The following is a 5,934-nucleotide window of genomic DNA, read 5'->3' as shown; positions in this document are numbered from 1 at the left end:
GTATATCTTAAACACGGATTTCTTACTATTACACATTAATGATATACAATGTATTGCATAACTGTGAAAGAATTATTCCGTAAGTATTCCCATAGATCAAGGGGTTTCAAACATATAGGCCACATGCAGCCTGCCAGTTAATTTTGCCCTTGGGGAAAGCACAGTTGGTAGAATCGCTGTTCTCCGCACACCAGGTGGAAAAGATCTGAGTTCGAGTCCCCTCGATGACGTGAGGAATTTTTATTGGCCTTTTTCAAAACTTGGCTGAATTAGCAGCATTAGCATATAATGCAAGAAAGCAAGCTTATGCAGCATCAGCCAAAAAAAAAAAAAAAAGGAAAAAACACGCTTTCCGAATTGACCCATCCAGTCACTCCAAATGTTTGTTCAGTACGGTCTTAAATTTATTTAAGCTATCAACCTCCAGAACAACAGATGGAACTGTTCCAGCAATCAACTACCCGCTGGCTAAAGGCAAATTTCTGCATATCTGTACTACAACTGTCTTTCCTCAATTTGAATTTATGCCCCCCCCCACAGGTTCGTAATCTGAACAATCGGAAGAATCCCATCAGCATTGAGTCTGGTCAAACCACTGTAGGCCTTGTACACCTCAATCAGATCGCCTCGCAAGTGACTAGTCTCCAGATGCTGCAATTTGCAGAACTGAAGCCTTTCTTGGTAAGAGGACCCCCGTCGTTCCCCCTCACCAATCTTGTTACCCTCCTCTGTACACGCTCATGCAACTCTACATCCTTCCTAAAATGAGGCCTCCAGACCTGTACGGAGTAGTCAAGACGTGGCCTGACCATTGCCTTATACAAAAGGACAATCACCTCCTTTTCCCTGCTAGAAAAATTCCTGTATAGCATTGACAAGACACCATGAGCTACTCGTGGTAGCTCATGGTGTCGTTTGTAAACTGGGTACAGTTTACGTTTGTTGTTGTAAAGAGTTGCCCTGCGAAACCAGACCCCAGATCCATAAGTTATGAAGGGAAGGAAGATTGATTTGTACAGAACCTTAAGGGTGCGTCGATTCAATCCCCAATCACGACGACTCACCAGTGCAATGCGAGCAGTTTAGTTTCTCACTTTCGTGTGGAGGTGTGCAAGATGTGGAGAGAAAGTGAGCTTAGGGTCAAGTACTATTCCCTGTAGTTTTAACGTGGAAACTATCTTGATGGGTTGGCCTTGACGTTTGATAGTGGGGTTTGTAGCAGACTGCAGTGATCCCTTCAGGAGAATGGATTGTGTCTTTTGGGGTGAGAGTCTTATCTTGTGTAGGGCTGCCCAGTTCTGAAGGATTTGAAGTGCCTGGTTTCCTTTGGCTTCCAGAGAAGCTCTGCTATCAGCCTCAATGGAGATGGTGACATCATCAGCAAAGGCTTGTATAGCTACAGGACCTAGGTCCAGTCCAAGGAGCTCATCCAGGGCAATGTTCCACAGAAAAGGACCAAAGGCTGAACCCTGGGAGCAACCTCTCTAGATAGACTTGGTGATTCTTCGGTACGTTGAGGGGATTATAATTTTCCTATTTGATAGGAGTTTTGGATGCATTTGTCTAAATTTAATGGAATATTTGCTTGCCTAAGTCTGCAAAGAATACATGCCCACCAGAGCCTGTCGATGGCTCCAGCGGAATCTATTGCTATTAGTAGGTAGTATTTGAAGGCAGAAGCTGAGACTGCAGAGATGATCCTTTGCAGTGCGTCCTCTGTGCAATTCCCCGGTCGAAATCCAAACTGGAAGTTGGACTGGAGTCCGGCTTTGGTGTAATGGTCTTGGAGCCTTACTAGGAGTAGACGTTCAAACAGTTTACTGACCATGGATAAAAGAGCAATAGGTCGATATGACCCTGGTTGTTGGAGCGGTTTAGACGGATTTTTTTTGATCAGTTTACATTGGCGTTTTTCTATTCTTCTGGGAAAGATCAATTGCACTTATTGAAGAGGTCGTGTAGTAACTGGATGTTGATTTGGGCGGTCTTTTTGCGTGGGTTTTGTGGTCGATTTTCTGTTTTCTAGTCGAATAACCCTAGTTTCCCGGAGAAAAACCATGCTACCCTCGCCTGAGACGGACTAACTCAGCCATTGTGAAAAATGCCCATAAAAATTCCTCCTGTCATCGACGGAACTAGAACCCAGGTCTTTTACACATGGTGTGTGGAGGACATAGTGGCATAGTGTTTTGTGGAAGGCGCCACCGGTGGTTTCCCACATCTATGCCATGATACTTTGTGAAGAATTACAGAATCTCTTTAAAAGTCAGAAAAAGTGTGGTGTCTTGTTTGTGACAGAGTTGTGCTATGTTCTGTTGTTCTGTCTCTGGCTGCTTGGCCGCAGGGCCCCTAAAGGGATCCCACGTTGCCCGCCACCACCACTGGGAGGTCAGCCAAGCTGCACATTATACTCTGGCCGGCCTCCGCCAGGGTTGCCTGAGCTTCCTGACGGAGACAAAGTAAAAAAAAAAATAATAAATAAATAATTTAAAAAATAAAAAAATAATAATAATAAAATTAAATTAAATTAAAAAATATAAAATAAAATAAAATAAAAAGATAAACTAAAATAAAATAAAAAAGATAAATTAAAATAAAATAAATAAATAAAGTAATAAATTAAAAAGAGAGAGAGAGAGAGAGAGAGAGAGAGAGAGAGAGAGAGCTAGAAGAGAGGGGCATAGAAGAAGAGAGGATTGAAGGGGGAATGAATTGCGGAGAATTAATCCACCCTAGTTTACGCGAAGTATAGGAAAGGGTGTGGGTTTAAAATTCACAGTGGGCAGGCGCCCCTATGCCAATGGCATAGTTCCTGTAGATCCCGCACTGTGGTCAGTGCCAGCAATCCCGCACCTAGATCGGCGCCAGCAGTATATCTTACCCATTTCGGGTTTGCAATGTCTTTTAAATCCGGCACTCCTAGGAGTGCCAGCATCCCACACCTTGGATGGTGCCTGCAATAAATCCTACCCCATACGGGTTAGCATGGTCATGTCTAGGTTGGTCTGAGGGGGAGGATAGAGAATTATGTTGTAGGACAGTGATTCTACCAACTGTGCTACCCACCTTTTACATGTAAATTCTTCAACTCCAAAACCGCACTTAGATTTATTGATTAGCCAGCCAAATTGAAATGTGCCTAATGGGATATGAAAGCGATATTATGCCATTTTAACTGTTTTGTAAGGTCTGTGGTATGGTTTTATAATAGCAAAAATCTATTCCCATAATCTGTGGGTATCAATTGGAATAATTTGTGTTTATATGGAAAGAAAAGAGATCCTCGTGTTTGATTTTCCTGGCACCTGTCTTTCTAACATTTGCCTTTGCAAAATTTTTAGAGCCATATTGCATTGCAGCATTTGCTGCTGCAATTACTTCCAGTGTTCTAATTAGAAGATTGACGAAGATAGCTTTGAACGCACACTTCGTACACGGCTTCGTAAGACCTTTTGAGTTTGAAATTTCTGCCGTGGGTGAGCATTGCTCTTATCGGATATACAATGATTTCACATTTTTCTATGAGTTAAATATTATAACTTCGTGAAAACTGGTGGAGCTGTTCTGTTCCTTTTATTTTAATAATATTCCCATAACAATAAATTTAACTTATTTCTATTTTATTCACCAAAGCTAAAGGAGTAAAAGATATGGGTGATCCGGAAGGGTAAAAAATCAGTGCTATTGAGTAATGATTATGATTGCCACCCTACCATAACTCATGGCTGGGTTCGGATCCAGGGAAATTTTTATGAACTATTTTCACATCATGACCAAATTTATCGGTGTGGGGGGGGAGCATCTCTTTCACCGCAAAACGTATTTTCACCCAGCAACGCAGACAAGTCTATCAAAGACTGCATGCAATTTGAACAGTACACTAACGCTTCAGAATCAAAGTTTTGAAATTCTGTCGTTTCAGGACTATCTTCAGTTTCTTGGGTTTTCTTCTCGTTCTTGGGACACTGCTAGATTTGTGGCAGACGAAGATGAAGGTTCAGTATAAAAGTAAGTGGCATTATCTTTATTAGTGTTATAAGCCAAGTGTCACAATGTGATATTTTAATATTGTATTGATCATTCACTCGCACTCCCCCATTGTTGTGTGTTACTCAAAAATGGGGGAGTATGAGATGGTAATCGAATAGTGTTAACTATTTCTGTACTTAATGTATAACACTTCAAACAGCAACCCACTAGGTTTCGTGCAGTTTCAATGAATTTTTTTTTTTAATTACATGTCCCGATTTTAAAAAAAGTTGTGTAAATGTGGAAAGATGGACAAAATCAATCATCGTACAATATCTGGGAAAATATTGTACCCTTTTTTTTTTCATTAATCCCTGAGGATATGGTTAATACATTGGGGAGGACGCCCCTACCTATTTCATGGTTAACAATTGAGCAGTAGGACAGAGAGAGAGTCTAGAAAGTGACCCACGCTGTGGAAAACCTACAACGTCCATTACTCCCGAAGGTGTTGACAGCGTGAATGATCTAGTGATGAATGATCGACAAGTGACAATTCGGTACATTACTAGCGTCTTGGGCATATCATCTGAACGTGTGTACCATATAATAACGGAGGTTCTCGCTATGAAAAAGGTGTTAGCACGATGTATTCCGAAGTTGTTGACATCAGATCAAAAATGCACAAAGTCGAATGAACGTGAACATTTACATCGTTTTCAAGCAGATCCAGCAATTTCCTTGGAAGGTTTGTGAGCATGGATGACACCCGGGTCCAGCACATTCAGCCAGGTAAAGCAGAGCAGTACAAACAGTAAAAACACAGTTCTTCTCCCCCTCCAAAGAAAGCCAAGTCGATTCCTTCTACAGGAAAGCTGATGGCATCGGTTTTTTGATATACTAATGGAGTTGATGATTAGTAGATTACCAGGTAGGCACTGGGTCACTGGGGCACATTACGCAGACCTTGTGAAGTGTTTGTCTGAAAACATCAAAGACAAACCCAGAGGATGCCTCAGCAAAGAAGTCTTATTCCACCAGGACAATGCGCCTGCTCACAAATCTGTCATTGCCACGACTGCACTGCATGAATGTGGCTTTAAATCTTGGATCTTCCTCTATATTCAACAGATCTATCACCATCGGACTTTTACCTGTTTCCTAATTTCAAAAAATACCTGGCTGGTATCCATTTTCCCAATGACAGTGACGTCATTGCTGCAGTCGATGCATTCCTGGAGGCCCAAGAGAAAACTTTATTCACATCAGTAATCAACGCATTGCAGCATCGGTGGCAGAAGTGTATTGATTCCAAAGAGGACTACATTGAAAAGTAACATGTTACCAGACTCCTTAAATAAACCCTTCATGCTCAGGTCACGGGCGTTTCAAATTCCGCTCGTATTGTACACTGTTACTCATATAAAAATATCATCCAAAATGTTTTTTTTACCACTGTTTGATATCACCTTCTGTGGTAGCTAAGTTTTCTCTTTAATTCCTTGAAAAGAAAAATTTTCAAATAATTCTGGCTCCTTTATATTTCTGATAAGTGTGGCACTGTCAGTAAGAATTTCACCGTTATGGCTGCTAAATAAATATTTCGAAACAACAATTTGTAAAGAAATTTTTCAGAAAGAAACGTCAGCGTAAACTACGCTTCTGTGTTAATGGTCTTCACCACAACTAAGATCATTAAGCTTCATTTCGAAGTATAAACTTCAAGTTGTAATCTGTTCTCGGGGCTATTAGCTGGATACTTAATTCCCTCAGGTACTGGCTTACCAAAAAGTCATGGGACCACTGTAATTATGGAAAAAAAACTTTATTGAAAGAAATGAACAGCTTTGTTGGCCAACCTTTAGCTGCAATGGCCGCTTCAGTATGATTCATGGACAACCTACTAATTTCTAGTAGAAAGCATTGTGCTCCTCCTCCTTTAAGTCTTGAGTTCTAGTTCATCTC

The sequence above is a fragment of the Mastigoproctus giganteus genome, chromosome 4 (genome assembly GCF_048544385.1).
Source record: "Mastigoproctus giganteus isolate SK-2022 chromosome 4, ASM4854438v1, whole genome shotgun sequence".
In the NCBI taxonomy this organism is placed as follows: Eukaryota; Metazoa; Arthropoda; class Arachnida; order Uropygi; family Thelyphonidae; genus Mastigoproctus; species Mastigoproctus giganteus.
The sequence above is the reverse complement of the archived record's forward strand: the minus strand, read 5'-3'. Positions refer to the sequence as shown.